At 38.8% G+C, this 15,190-nt stretch overlaps 1 protein-coding gene across 12 annotated transcripts in view; it reads right to left on the bottom strand.

Moving 5' to 3' along the window:
• Positions 1-15,190, bottom strand: part of CLIP4 (CAP-Gly domain containing linker protein family member 4) — a 170,196-nt gene that overhangs the window by 139,036 nt on the left and 15,970 nt on the right. For 9 of the 12 annotated variants that reach the window (XM_072634093.1, XM_072634094.1, XM_072634095.1 and 6 more), the window contains one exon: positions 2,668-2,757. The gene's annotated coding sequence lies outside the window, so the exon portion shown is untranslated. Of the gene's footprint in view, positions 1-2,452; positions 2,587-2,667; positions 2,758-12,858; positions 13,180-15,190 lie in introns of those variants that run through there. The other 3 variants (XM_072634089.1, XM_072634088.1, XM_072634090.1) reach the window with 2 other exon arrangements.

The following is a 15,190-nucleotide window of genomic DNA, read 5'->3' as shown; positions in this document are numbered from 1 at the left end:
GCCTGGAGGAGAAATGCCTTAGAGAAAAGTTGATAGTTATCATGCTGTTTGAAAGCCTATCATCTACAGAGGGTTGCCCCTTCTCCCACAGTGCTATCAGAACCAGAGTAAAATATAATTGGGAACTGCTTAACAAAATAAATACAAATACAATGTAGATAATGTTGATTTGTGGTTTTCTAAGCAGCGATCCTTATGAATGGTTTGGTGCCCCCATTTCCGAGTTTGACACAACTAATGTAGAAGAGGGAGCAAGCTGTTTATGCACAGCTTCAGGGGGCAGAAGTAGGTGAAATGAGAGGGGGACAGATTTCAGTTCAGAATAACTAACATTTTAACATTTGGAAGAGTTCAAAAATATGATGGATTATTCTACGGGGTTAGTGAGCTCCTCATTACTACACACATTTAGTGTGATACAGAAGAAAATTCTGGATTTTGGAGGCAAAAGAAACCTGGAGCAGTTTCTGCCCCTGAAACTTATTAGGTAGGTAACCTTGGTCAAGTCACTTGATTTCTCTTTCCCTCATGTTTCCTTTGTCAGATAGCTATAGGTGTGATGCAAAGATCAAATAAAACAATACATAAAGCATTTTGCAAACCTCAAAGCACTTTGTGAGCTTAGAACGCAAGTCTCAGATTTTCTCATTCTAAAGCTGCTCTATGTGGCTACCTCCTACACTCTTTGAGATCCTCGTGGGAGACCACACATGGCTTTATTGTTAGGCTAAAATTCCAGTGATCCTCAATGACAGCAAATGGAACAAGTAAGAAGGCTCACTGGGATGCTGAACAGGAACTCAGTGACAGTCTGCTTCTGGTGTCCCCAGAATGCATGGATTTTTTTAAATTTCTCAAGCTGTTTGCTTTCCTCCTGATGTTTACCCACAGAATTCTGTGCTTGTAATAGCAAGTAGAAGGCCACAGTTCCATTTCGGACCCTCTCGCTGAACATCAGTGCTGTGAAGACAGCAGTTCCACATGGGAACACCCACTGGTGGGAGCCTTTGGGTCTGAGTCAAAGAAAAACATGGTTCAGAGCAACCCTGGTCTTCATTTCTAAGAAAGGAACTGACTACAACACCCAAGATGAGAGATGACTATTCACAAATTCACAAGTGTAGGGAATATAGTGATTTGGGTTGCAGGTGACAAGACAAGACTCTGTGATCACTGCAAAGGTTAAATTAGCTAAAATGTGGTACTTAGAAGTACACAGTCCTCATATACAGCACCTCTAAGGTTAAACGTTTTACATTCTAAATGTCTAAAATCCTTTCCCATTCATCATGTAGCTGCTAGACAATTCCTAAGAGGAATTAAATGCACAATGAAAATTATGGAAAACAGTTTTATATCTTTAAAAAATATTTTAAATGAATTAATGGAATAAGGAGCCCTCAGAAGGCTAGAAATCACCTCTCTCTATTATGTCAAGGTGAAGAGAGGCCTATATGTCTTTTCAAACATTGTCTTTTGGTTACAGAGAGCATGGCATTCTGTCTGACGAAATATTCCTGACAGCTGGGATGAGTCAGATGCTATGTATGTCAGCTCTCTTTTTCAGACTGAGTGGGAGTGATTCCAGTACAGCCCACTTCACTCAATCTGTCTGAACATGGATTCTTGGGATTTCATTCTCTAAAGCAAGTCCTTCTTCACCTAGAAATGAATTTACCATTTATTCTATAAAATACAATGAATGTTATTCCAGCCTAGGTGCTCGTAAGCTTTTTTGGTCATGAACCCCTTTGGTGAAGCCAATGGACCTCTTCTCAGGTTTTTTTTTCTAAAAAAACCCTCATAATGGAAGGAAATTCTACATTTCAGTTGTTGTTCAATCATCTTCAGTCATGTCCAACTCTTCGTGACCCTATTTGGGGTTTTCTTGGTAACGATGCTGAAGTCATTCTCTTCTCCAGCTTCTTTTATAGATGAGGAAAGAGGGTTAAATGGCCTGCCCAGAGTCTCACTGCTAGTCAGTGTCTGAGGTCAGATTTGACTGAACTCAGGAAGAGGAGTTTTCCTGACTCCAGGCACAGCATTGCCCCACCTAGCTACCCCTACATTTCAGTAAGCTAGAGGGGAAAAATGATAGATAGGACATATATAGATTTTTTCCTATCCCAATTCATAGACTCCTGAAATTTATACCTGGAGCCCTGGGGAGAGGGGTCTGTGGACCCCAGGTTAAGAATCTCCTTTCTAGCTAGTAACTGATCAGATGGTACTCTTTTATATGTTTACATTTCTGCACAATTTATAGAAAAAGCACATATTTCTATGTAACCAAAATAATTATAATAACATTTATATAACACTATAAATTTTGTAACATGCTTTACAAATATTAGCTCATTTTATTCTCGCAATAACCCTAGGAGGTAGGTACTATTATTATCCCCATTTTATAGAGGAGGAAACAAAGGCAGAGAGAAGTTAAATGACTTGCCCAAGGTGGAACAGTATTTGAAGCAGAATTTGAACTTCCTGACTCCTATCCGCTGCTCAGCCATCATTTATACAGCCCTTTAACGTTTTCAAAGTACTTAATATATATTGTCACTATTGAGCTGCACAATGATTCTGTAAGAAACATAATACAGGTATTATTTTCTCCATTTTACAGATGAGAAAACCAAGACTTCAAAAGATTAAGAGACTTACCCAGGGCCTCATAGCTAGGGAGTGGCAGAGACTAGATTCAAACCCAAGTCTCTCCTGACTCCAAAAAAAGTGTTCTTTCTCCCAGCAACCCTGTGGGAATAAATACAGAGGCTCTCAGAACAGAACAATAGTAAAACTATCCTCAAGTGACTGAGAAAATCAGGAACAAGATTAGCAGAACACAGCAATAAGTTTAAATTCTTTGACCACTCCTATGATTTATGGATTAGGGAGAGGGGGCATCATATTAAACTTAATTACTACTAAATGAGATCTAAGTTGAGCATATTATATAAATGTTAATTAAAAATAATAAAATATAAATAAATTAAATAATAGTAAATTAAATAGTGATAAATAATAATAAAAATCATAAAAATCATAATAAAAATAAATAATAAAAATAATTTTTAAGAGTTGAGCATATTACATAAATGTTAACAAAAATAAAATACACATACATATATATATATACATATATATGTACATAGTATCATAACTGGAAGGGAACTTAGATGTCATCTAGTCCAAGCCTCTCATTTTACAGATGACAAAATTGAGGCCTAGAGAAGTGAACCACAAGCAAGTGACTTGCTTGATATAACAAAGTCAGTCAGTATCAAAAATATCCCCAGTGCTTAGCATGGTGCCTGGCACATAGTTCAATTATTTTTCAGTCATGTCCAACTCTTCATGATGCCACTTGGGGTTTTCTTGGCAAAGATACTAGAATGGTTTGCTATTTTCTTCTCCAGCTCATTTTACAGATGAGGAAACTGAGGCAAACAGGGTTAAATGATTTGCACAGGGTCACACAGTTATAAATGTCCGAAGCCAGATTTGAACTCAGGAAGATGAGTCTTCCTAATTCTATCCACTGCACCTGCCTGCCCTGGCACATAGTAGGCACTTAAAAAATATTTACTGAATTGAATTGAAAAATTGGTAAATTTTTAACAACTGACTTTCTGGGGAGAAAATGTATGCATAGTATGCATATACTTTTAAGTTTAATCTATGTCATTAACATTTTCTCCATCACTTTAAGTTTAGACAATCATCAAAACAATAAATCAAGCCCTGATTTGTGGTGATTTACAATTTCTGAGGTGTATATGTTAATACTGAAAATTTAAAAATCAGCCCTCGTTAGCCAGTATGACCTGGTGCTAGTATACCCCTGACAATAACACTAAGATATTATTCTCCTATTAAAATATTCCTTTTTCCACCTACATATCTGTGGGAGCCCAAATTCAACCAAAACAACATATCTCAACAGACTGAATCTAGAAGTAGATATGAGAATGCAGCTGTCTTCTATTAAGACAGACATTAAAGAGATTTGCAAAAATATGCAAAATAATGTCACTTCTCGCTATTTTTTTTTTGTTTTGGAAAACAGCTATTTTTCCTAAAGAAGTAGGCTAACATGTAATGGGCTTATTATTATTTTAAACCAATTTACATTTTAAAATTTATCCCTTTCAGTTTCTAAATGGTAAATATTAACAGGTATAACACACATGAACAAAAGCTTTGAGGGATCCTCAATAATTTTAATACTATAAAGGGATCCCAATCTCAAAAAAAAAAAAAATGGAGACACTGCTCTAAGCTGTAGCAGTGATTGTGTATGATCACTGGTTTTTCTTTTTCCATCAATGTTTATATAAAGATGACATGTGGGGCATGATACTAAAATACTAAATAATTTAAGGAATTCATAAGCTAATTAGAGGTAGATGGTGGCTCAGTGGATACAGTACTAGACTTGGAGTCAGGAAGACTTGAATTCAAATCCAGACGCAGACAGTTACTAGTTGTGTCACTCTAGGCAAGTCATTTGACCTCTGGTTCCCTCGGTTTCATCAGCTATGATATAGGGACAATAGCAGCAACTCCCTAGGTTGTTGTGAAGGTCAAATGAAGTACCATTCATAAAAAGTAGTTAGCACAATGTCTGCCACATAGTAGGCACTACATAAATACTTATTCCTTTTTCCTTCTTCTCTTTCCCCAAGTTAGGGAGTTGGAAAATGTCCCCTAGCCTTGGAGTCAGAAGATCTGGATTCGAACTCCATGCCTGCAAATCTCTTGACCTCTTAGATACTCAATACAACAGTTCTAGGTTATATAGTAAGTGCCTTAATAGTAGGGAGTTGAGAACTGGAGAAGGGAACAGGAGAGTTGGGCATTTAAAAAAAAGAGTAATAGCTCATATTTATGTATAAAGCACTTTTCTCACAATCACCCTATAAAGTAGGTAGGACAAGTATCATTACCCATATTTTACAGCTGAGGAAAAGGAGTCTGAGCAACACATTTATTATCTTTTCAATGTTATTTTAATCTGAAAATAAGACCTGCCTTCTCTCCTTCCTGTTCTTCCATCCACCCAACCATTGGGAAAGGAAGAAAAACAAAACCTCTTTTGTTGTTGTATTTGAAAATTAAACTGAGAGACAATGGTCCAAGCATGATCAATGTAGTTAGGCTAGCAGTAACCAAAAAAACCAATGGCCTCTCTCAATGTCCAAAACCCTCAGGTAGGGTTTGCCAGCCTTAATATCGTTTGGGGGAGTACAGAGTTGTGTAGGTGAGGAAGACAATGTGATCAGTTACAAGGTAGACAGTATCATAGGAGTGGGGACAACATAACTGGGTATTTTAAAGTGTGCTTAAAGATCCATGTAGGCTGGTGACCACCCCTCTCTGACAAGATGGGACTCATCATCATCTTGCAAGCCTTATTAACAGACCTGAGTTAGCAGACTCCTTGGTGCTTGTTAGGGAGATAAGACCCTCCTTAACTGTACAAGAACAGGCAAGGATAGACAATATAACTTTTGGGGATGATAACAAATTACCTTGTAACTTTAAATTAACTCAGGGGAAAAGCTGACTCCATTACAAAATGAATATAGCATAAAATCTGTTAAATTCATATAGTAGAAACTAGAGGTAATATTAATTTTGCTATTTCATTGCAAACATGCATAGTCAAACAAAATAAACCCCTCAGCCAAGACCAAAAAATGTGTCTCAGTATGCACAGTGGTTTCATCTTCTGTCAGAAAAGGGTAGGGAAGAGTGGCGGACAGCATGTTACATCTTGAATCCTCTGGTATTATAGTTATTCATTGTGCTGATCAGAGTTCCTAAGTCTAAGTGGTCCATATAATGTTGTCATTGTACAAATTGTTCTTCTGGTTCTGCTCACTTCACTGTGCATCAGTTCATACAAATCTTCCCAGGTTTCTCTGAAACTTTTCCCTTCATTACTTTTTAAATGCATTATTAGTTTTTAATTGAATTCCTCATATTGACCTTTAGTTTCCTTGTTCATGGATAATCTCTGGGTTCTCTTCTAGCTCTATATTTAGGATCCCATGATTCTCGTCCATTTTCCCATTGCCAGAAATCAACTACCCAATACAATAAAGACATTTATGTTCTTGGTATCTTGAACATTATTATTTGGGCTCTCCACTTGTCATCTCTCCTTGGTGGTGTTTGACCCACCTCCTTTTCTAGGCAGACAAATTCTAGATATGATCTTTCAGGGGGCTCTCCATGCACAGCTGGGGCAGCTAGGTGGTGCAGTGGATAGAGCACCAGTGCAGAAGTCAGGAAGACCTGAGTTCAAATCTCACCTCAGACACTTGACACTCGCTAGCTGTGTGACCTTGGGCAAATCACTTAACCCCAATTGCCTCATCCTGGTCATCTCCAGTCATCCTGATGAATATCTGGTCACTGGATTCAGATGGCTCTGGAGGAGAAGTGAGGCTGGTGACCAGCACAGCCCTCTCTCACTCAAAACAAAATCAAGTGCAAGTCATGTCATCATTTCTCTGATGGCATGATCTTCTTCAGTAAGGAAGGATGAACACACATACACAGCTTGTCATTGCTGGCGTGTTGTGGCCTGTTTCCATCTACCATGGATCCTTTCATTGTCATTTGGGTTTTTGGTTATTTGAATTCATCTGAGATCCTCATGTTCCAGAACTTGCAGGATCATCAGGAGAATATTGTTTAGAAGACAGCCTCTTCCATCAGTGGGCAGTTTCAGTAAGAAGGAGATGTAGTCTCCCCACAAGATGCCATTTACTCACTTTTTAGGTTGCTCTCCTCTCCCTACTCTCACCCCAAGTTGAAACATTCCTTTCTTTAACCTTTACCTAACATTACCCTCTGGAACAGCACCCAGCCCTTCCTGTCAGGTTGTCACCTAATGCTGGACTTTCTCTCTGTCACAAAGTTCATAGATCAGCAGTGAGAAGCAAATTTTCTCTGCATTCATCACAGGCTGTCTGTTCACCCATTAGTCATTTTAATTAAAGGAAAGACTCATGTTTGCCTTTCCAACAGTCCTGGGCAACTTCAAAAATCCCTACTGTTCCCTCAGCCTCCTCTGCTTCAAGATCTCCTGCTTCCTCTCTCCTACTATTTATAAGCAAAATGATTGAGAAAGTTCCATAAGAGGATGGGAAGATAGGGTAGTAGCAGTTTGGACAATACAAAGATGAAGACTCCTGTGTCTTCTTTCTTTTTTTCAATATTTTTCCACTTTATTTTCTTTCGTTCTTCTCCTCTCATCGGTTTTCTTCAAGGAAAAATGCTGGCTAGATATGAATTCAGTAGGATTTTCTAAAAACCCAGTTCCACTTGCCGTGGCTTGTGACAGTTTTGTTGTTCTTGTTCAGTCACTTTTCAGTTGTATCCCACTCGGCATCATCCCATTTGGGATTTTCTTGGCAGAGATACTGGACTGGTTTACCATTTCTTTCTCTGGCTCATTTTACAAATGAGGAAACTGAGGCAAACAGGGTTAAATGATGTGCTCAGAGTCACAAGGCTAGTAAATGTCTGAGACTGGATTTGAATTCATGAAAAATGAGTCTTCCTGATTCCAAGTCTATCAGTCTATCCACCTAGCTGCCCTATAAGGATTCTGGATATCCTGGATTCTCAAAGGCCATGCAAGTTCTGGCATGTTCTACCAAGATAGAAAGGCTTGGAGGAAGGTCACAGATTGTGAAAACAATTAGAACACCAGCCTAGGTAAGTATAGAACAGAGAGGCTCATTACCCAGTACAGGCTGGTCACTTGAGGACAAATTCTTAAGTCTGAGTAATAATGAAGAGAAAGAAAAATGCAAATGGCACTCAATTTTATGTGAACTCCTCCTACTTTTTCAGTGACCGTGGCAGGGGAGTGAAAAAGGGGACAGAGGGTGCTAAGAATAACACAGTTTTTAGGTCATCTATAAACATGAATTTCACTGTTGGTAACCTTAGTGTCCAGCAATGAACAAGTCAGAGTACTACTATAGAGATAGGGCAGAAAAATGGAAAAAGCAATAACTAGAATCAGAGGACCTGGGTTCAAATTCTGCCTCTGTATTTTACTGGCATGAACTTGGGTAAATAATTAATCTCCCTTGGACCTCCAGTTCTCATCTATAAAATAAGGGGTTGGCAGTAGGTGGCCTGAGAGTCCCTTTCTAGCTCTAAATCTAAGCACTACAATCTTAAAGGAATTGAACCATATCAATATTGAAGTGAATATAAATATATTCAATATAAAGGAAACCAAGAGATATAAGGAACATGCAACTAAATGGAAGTATTGGTTTCATCTAAACCCAGAGATAACAAGAAACATTTTTTGTGGGGATACAATCATCTTGTCTTGATAAATTCATAGCCAAAACTTAGGATACTCATTACCTGCATGACTCTGGATAAGTCATTTCCAAAGGCCCATTTCCTAGGCCTCATTTTGCTCATTTATAACATGAAATGGTTGTACTAGATGATGTCAAAGGTCCCTTTCAGGTTTGATTCTATGATTCCCTGATTTTATACTCAAGAGAATATCAGGGGGAACCTGTGGCCCTCTAGGTCTTCAAGTGTGGCCCCTTGACTGAATCCAGACTTCACAGAACAAACACCCTTAATAAAAGGGTTTGTTCTGTAAAACTTTGGCTCTGTCAAAGGCTGCACCCAAGGACCTAGAAGGCCACATGTGGCCTCACGGCCGCAGGTTCTCCACTCCTGAACTAAGCAGTAATGATGGGCCTTATAGATTGTATTCAGAGCCCTCATATAATACCAGTCATGACAAAGTTCAGTCACCCAATTACTGGGGGAAATTGCTCAGCCATGGGCATCTTCAGCCCAAGTAAGATAATACAATACCAAACTATTTTTGCACATGAAGCTAATTAGATTTTTATAACATTTAAGAAACTTCATTTGCAAAATAATTAAAATGCAAATGCTATCATTTTAATAAAATTCTTGTCTTTGCTTTTACTTGTTAAGTTTTGCAGTTTCAAAATCGGATATTTGAAGATATACAAAGACTTCCTTCTTCAAGATTAGATACACACACTTGGGTTCCAGTCCCAGGTGGGTTCCTGGGTGGTCCCAGGTTTGGTCAGGTTTGGCCCTAAAATTGAGCCAATGGAAGTCAAGTTTAAGTCCTCCCCTATGAAGGCCATTAAGGAAACTGCCTCAGGCCCTAGCTCACTCCATCTCATTTAATTCAATTCAGTTTATGACACTTTTTGACTCTGTGGTGCATTTCTAAATATACTAAAAGATAACTGCAACACATCAGTTGAAATCTAGTCCAAGAGGTTTGGGGTGACTGCAAAAACCCAGTCAGACACCAGGTGGGGCCCTTAACATCTCAAGCTGTTAAATCTATTTGTACTGAGCTAGATTCAATGTTTCAGCAGCCTGCATTATCCCCATCAAACCTAGCAGGTGCTCATAGACTGCATTGTTTCACTCAATGGCAGCCAAGCAGTTGTCTTTCCCTTTTGGCCATTGAAAGTCATTTCGGTTTTGTGTATGATAACATCTCAAATTCCTGTTTAAGAGATCAGTAAAATATTTAAAACAACAGCTACTTCAATTATGTTGGCTCAGCCCCCATCCCTTGGAGTAATCCTGTGTTTCTCAGTTTCTTTCCACTGTTGTACCCAATGATTCAAACAAACAACATATAGGTTATACAGTTTCATCAAGAGACTGATTCTCCTACTCCCCACTTAGCTTTATTCATGTTCTGATAGATTTCTTTGACATTTTATTTCTCCTTTTCCCTAACTCTTCTGGGCCAAAGAATTCTGACACACTCATAACTCTTGGAGGATGTGAAAAGACAAGGTCATGGACTGAAATCCCCAAAAACAAAAGAGAAAAGAGGAGCAAAGTATCTCAAGGCTCTCTCAATCTGACTGCTGGATGTATTCTTCATAACTGTTATCAGTTTTCTACAAAATCAGGGCAACAACTGACCATGCCATTTCTTTCCATTGATACTAGGCTTGTTCCCAGAATGATAATGCCAATAATCTTGATGAACATAGACTAAAATCACCATCTTTTTATAATGTCCCTAGTCCTAAGAGAATTAGCATGATCCTCCTTAGGGCAATCTTTTATGGTAGAAATGTCCCTGAATCTACCTTACCTTGTTCTTTCTCCAAATCTCCTGTCTCCCTGAGACATCCATAGACAATGAACCAAAAGTTCCCAGAGTTATAAATTTGACAGACATTTATTAATGTCATATACAAAAGCACTGTGGTAGGTGCTGGAGATACAAAGACAAAAATGAAGCAGTTCTTGTTCTCAAGGAGCTTACATTCTCCTAAGGGAACACAATAAAACCTGCCTCATCTGGATTTTACCTACTGAGATACAATTCTGAGAACTTAAATACATCTTTGAGGAAAATAATTATTCACTCAGAACTCTTTCTCTCCCTCTCCCTCTCTCTCTCCCTCCCTCCCTCCTTCTCCCTCCCTCCCTCCCTCTCCTCAAGCTTAATAAAACTTAATTATGTAAAATTGTGAACTAGGTACTAATAAGAGTTGGTCCAAGTACACTGGAATAAGGCAGGCACACATTGTTCCAGGTTCCCTGTATGGAGTCCATGAGCAAAAATATACTGGTCCTTCTTGTCATGTGTCACTTTTAAATGGGCACCACTTTTTTCAACACCACAAGCCTTCATGTATGAGTAAATGACAAGATGTCTTTTCTTTAGAACTTTCTGTGCTATTATTTCACCATCCTCCCAAATAAACAGGTCTGTGAACTAGCCATCATCTTTATCCCTCACCCTGCCCCCATGCCCCAGTAGGTGCCCTGTCTAGGAAATACTATTTCTTTAGCATTTCTCTTGTCCTTCCCCCTCCTCTCCTCTCCACTTTTATCACAAGCATCCTAACTCCATCCTCCATTATCTCTCATCTATTAAAATGGCCCCTTAATTTGTTTCCCTGATTCAAGTTTCTTCCCTCTCCTATCCATCTTCCACACAGCTGCCAAATTGATGTTCCTAGAGTGCAAATCTGACTATAATAACTAATATTTATAAGGAGCTTTAAGGTGAGTAATATTATTGCATTTGATCCTCACCAACAACTCTGGGAGGTAGGTGTTATTATTATCTCCATTTTACAGATGAGGAAACTAAGACAAAGAGAGGTAAGTGATTTGCCCAGAGTCGCACATCTAACTAGTGAGTGTCTGCGACTGGATTTGAACTTGGGCCCATCCACAGCACCAGCAACTCTCTTTGACCTGCTTCCTGCATCCTTGGAATACACTCCCTCCCCATCTATTTTTAACTCCTACCTTCCTTCAAGTCCCAACATAAGTGCCATCTCTTCCCAGAGTCTTTTGTTTAGTGCCCCTTCACCTCCAATTCACTTTGTATTCACTTTTTGTATATAGGATATTTACTTCTGTCTAAATATGTTGCATCTCCCAAGTAGAATGCTTAAATACAGCTTTGAGGAAAATAATTATTCATTCAGAAGTGTCTGTCTGTCTGTCTGTCTGTCTCTCTGTCTCTGTCTCTCTCTCTCTCTCTCTCTTTCTCTCTCCCTCCGTCCCTCCCTCCCTCCCTCCTTGAAGACAGGGTTTATGGGTGTATCTCACTTTTGAATTTGTGTCCCCAGGTTCTAGCATAGTACCTGGTATTAGAGATGTTTAAATAGATATTTGCTGTAAGATTGAGTGAATTAGAAACCTTTCTACTTAAGAGAAGAAATCTTTGTTATTGTCTAATCTCTGAAGTATCACAGAACTCTTTGGTGGTCTGATGAAGTCTATGGACCCCATCTCAAAAGAATGCTTTTAGATAATTGAAAGTAATGTTAAATTTCAACTAGAGTTTAATGAAAATAAAGATGTAATTTTCCCCCTCCAAATTTACAGCTTTTATGGACTCCAGGTTAATAATTCTTGCTATAAAGGGTTACTGCTTGGGAGCAAACAGAAACATTGACGATCATACAGAAACATAAAGCAAATGAAATTTCATTGTTTTGATTTGGGGTTGGATATTTTTATTTAAGAGAGAAATATTAAAAATGTTAAACTCTTCTGTTTTTAAAATTTAAAACAGGGAACATAAAATTATATTCAATCAATATGATAAATCAACAGGATAAATATTTTAAAGGGATAGAGACTGGACCTATAATTTCTCTGGTATAGGAAGTTTGTGGATTAGGAATCTCTATAGAGGCAAGTGGGTTACAGTCTTTGAGAACTGCCTGGAGTACCAGACAAGTTAAGGACCTACCCAGGGTCATATAACCAATAAGTATCAGGTATTGCCAACTCCAGGGCTGGCTCACGGGTTCACTTTACCACTTTATACATGATAAATATGAGCATGAGAGACTCTTTTTTAATGTCGCAGTGAGTAGCAAAGAAGGAATTCAAACTCATATCTTCTGACTCTCGATTAGAATAGCAGTGTACGGGACACTCAACACAGCATCTTAAATGACACCTTTGAGACCCACAGCGCATGTTGTGTAGCTACTTTTCTAGCACCAAATCTCATTGGCAGGACAAGTCCCCAGAGAGCAGCTGCCCCATCCCTGCAGAGCTCTAGGGTTAGTCCTGAGGGGCTGGGGGCGGTTTGCAAATTCCATAGTTCTCTAGCCCCACGGGAGAGCTTCCTTCCTCCCACTGATCCTCAGCTGAGAGCAATTACTCAGCCAGGCTTAACTAGCTTTTTAAAAAGAGATATTTACTAAGGCAGTATATTAAGAATTGTAAAACAAAACAAAACAAAAAAAAGAAACCACATCCCCATAAGTCTATGACAATTTCTCATACAGTCCAGGGTAAGTGGGAACTCACCGATCCTGATTGCTGTCAGTCTTTTTCTCCCTTTTGGGGGAACTGGAGGGGTATTCATGAAGTTCCCTGACACATGGTATATAGCTTTCTTGTAGGCTCTTTGTAGAGTCAAAGCTACCCTTCCTCAGGGCATCTAATTTGTGTTTGGCTACCAATGCAGACACTGTCACCAGCCACAATTGTCCCAGGAGTTCCTGCACGGGTCTAGGAGAGAGGGGAGGAGGTAACAGAGGCTTTCTCCTCCTTCCTCTCCCACAGCCCCCAGAAATCTCCTCTCAGGTGATTGGATAGAAACTGTTCTTTTCCAGCTTGCCCCTGAAATCTCCTAAATTCTGAACTGGTCTGCTATTTTATACAAGACCCGCACGCAGGAGAGCCAATCCAAATACACAGCCTACCATCACTCCATTTCATCCAATAGCCTTCAAGATCTTCTTACACTTACTCTATTACCCGTCATTTAATAGGGATTTGTAGACCTTGTTCACACCTAGCTCATACCTGTGATTGATTGACCTAGTGGAGGTCCTCTCATCTGGCAAAAGTAGTTACTTTAAGTAGAATGGGGTGGTTTACAGATTCAAAGCATCCCTTTCTCCCCCGTACTTGGTTTTCAAATATCCTTATCATAGACCCAGTACAAATTTGCACCAGGTCAAAGGTGTGAGACCCTCTTCTTTTAACTATCACTCCATGCCAAAAATATCATCTCAGGAAAGAAAAATGCATACATACTTTAATTCTGAAATTATATTCAGTGTTGCTTACAAATATCCTGATAAGAGAGAGAGAGAGAGAGAGAGAGAGAGAGAGAGAGAGAGAGAGAGAGAGAGAGAGAGAGAGAGAGAGAGAGAATATTTATATACAGCTCAGGGGATTTTATTTTTATTCTTCGCAAAACTCCAGAACTTATTCTTGAATAACTAGCTTGGCAGTATCCAGTAAGGGAAGTGATGACCACTAAAAGTTAGTATGTATTCATCAAAACTAGGTCATTCCCACCAAACTCATCTCATTTCCTTTTGGATCTAGGTTCTAAACTAGTAGAAAAGGGGAATGTCATAAATATATTATCTCTGGTTTTTGGCAAAGGCATTTGACAAGATGTCTTACATCTGGTCCTTGTAGACCAGATAAGGATTCACAAGCCAGAGATGTCAGACTTGAAGTTAGGAAGATTCGAGTTTGAATCCCACTTTTGACCACTCACTAGCTGTTTGATCACAGGCAAGTCAGTTAACTTCTCTGAGCCTCAGTATGCTAATCTGTAAAATAGGGACAAAGAACTGGCTTGTTAATGTGGTGCTAATGATAGCATACAAAACTTCCTAAAAGTCTTAGTGCAGTTTTAAGCTTTAATTAAGTTAAAAGTTTCAAGAATTATAAAACTTTGGGAACATCCTGTATAAAGCAGTTCACAAGCTTTTCTCTGATTGATTCTTCCCTTCCAACCAGGCTTCACTCTTTTTACTTCTCTAACATGCCCTACCCACTTTGGGGGAACCTTCCCTCACTCTTTTTCAGCTTCCTTATATGGGTTTTATCCATCAGAATGTGACTCCTTGAGGTCAGGGATGTCTTTCTTTTTCCTTATATTTGCATTCCCAGCACTTAGCACAACCCTAGATACAAACTTAGTGTTTATTAAGTGCTTGCTGACTGACACTTCTGTCTGACTTATTTCCCAATTACCCATTGGCTATAAAGAAAGTTAAATTTTAGCTTTTCTTTCCATTACTAAAGTGCTATATGAGGTATTGCTATGTTTTTTATATTGAAAAAAATATCTCACACCATATTACAATGAAAATCTGCAATTTCTATTCAATTTCCAAGTTAAAAGGAGCATACACCTCCAGGCTGTTAGCTTGTCCAAAGTATGACAACAACTCTTTCTACTAGATTGACTGGAAGGCATGCAAGACCGCAAGATGGTACAGTAAGTAGATAGAGCACCAGCCCTGGAGTCGGGAAGACCAAATCTAGATTCAGACACTAGCTGCGTGACCCTGGACAAGTCATTTAACATGGTTTGCCTTGGTTTCCTCATTTGTAAAATGAGCTAGAGAAAAAAATGGCAAACCATTCCAGGATCTCTGCCAAGAAAACCCCAGATGGAGTCACTAAGAACCAGACAGGACTGAAACGACTAAATAACACCAACATACAAGTTCACACAGAATAATAGCTTTCAAAATACTTAATCAATTCTACGATCAATTTAGGCTGTAATAAACTCAGCATTAACTTGGGTCGTGATAAATATACCATAAATATTACCAAGGAGATGCTGGCAGATATTCAAGAATTAAAAGCGCAACCATTCAGTTGA

The sequence above is a fragment of the Notamacropus eugenii genome, chromosome 1 (assembly GCF_028372415.1).
Source record: "Notamacropus eugenii isolate mMacEug1 chromosome 1, mMacEug1.pri_v2, whole genome shotgun sequence".
NCBI classification, from domain to species: domain Eukaryota; kingdom Metazoa; phylum Chordata; class Mammalia; order Diprotodontia; family Macropodidae; genus Notamacropus; species Notamacropus eugenii.
Note: the sequence above shows the minus strand (reverse complement) of the source record. Positions and strands in the feature narration are given on the sequence as shown.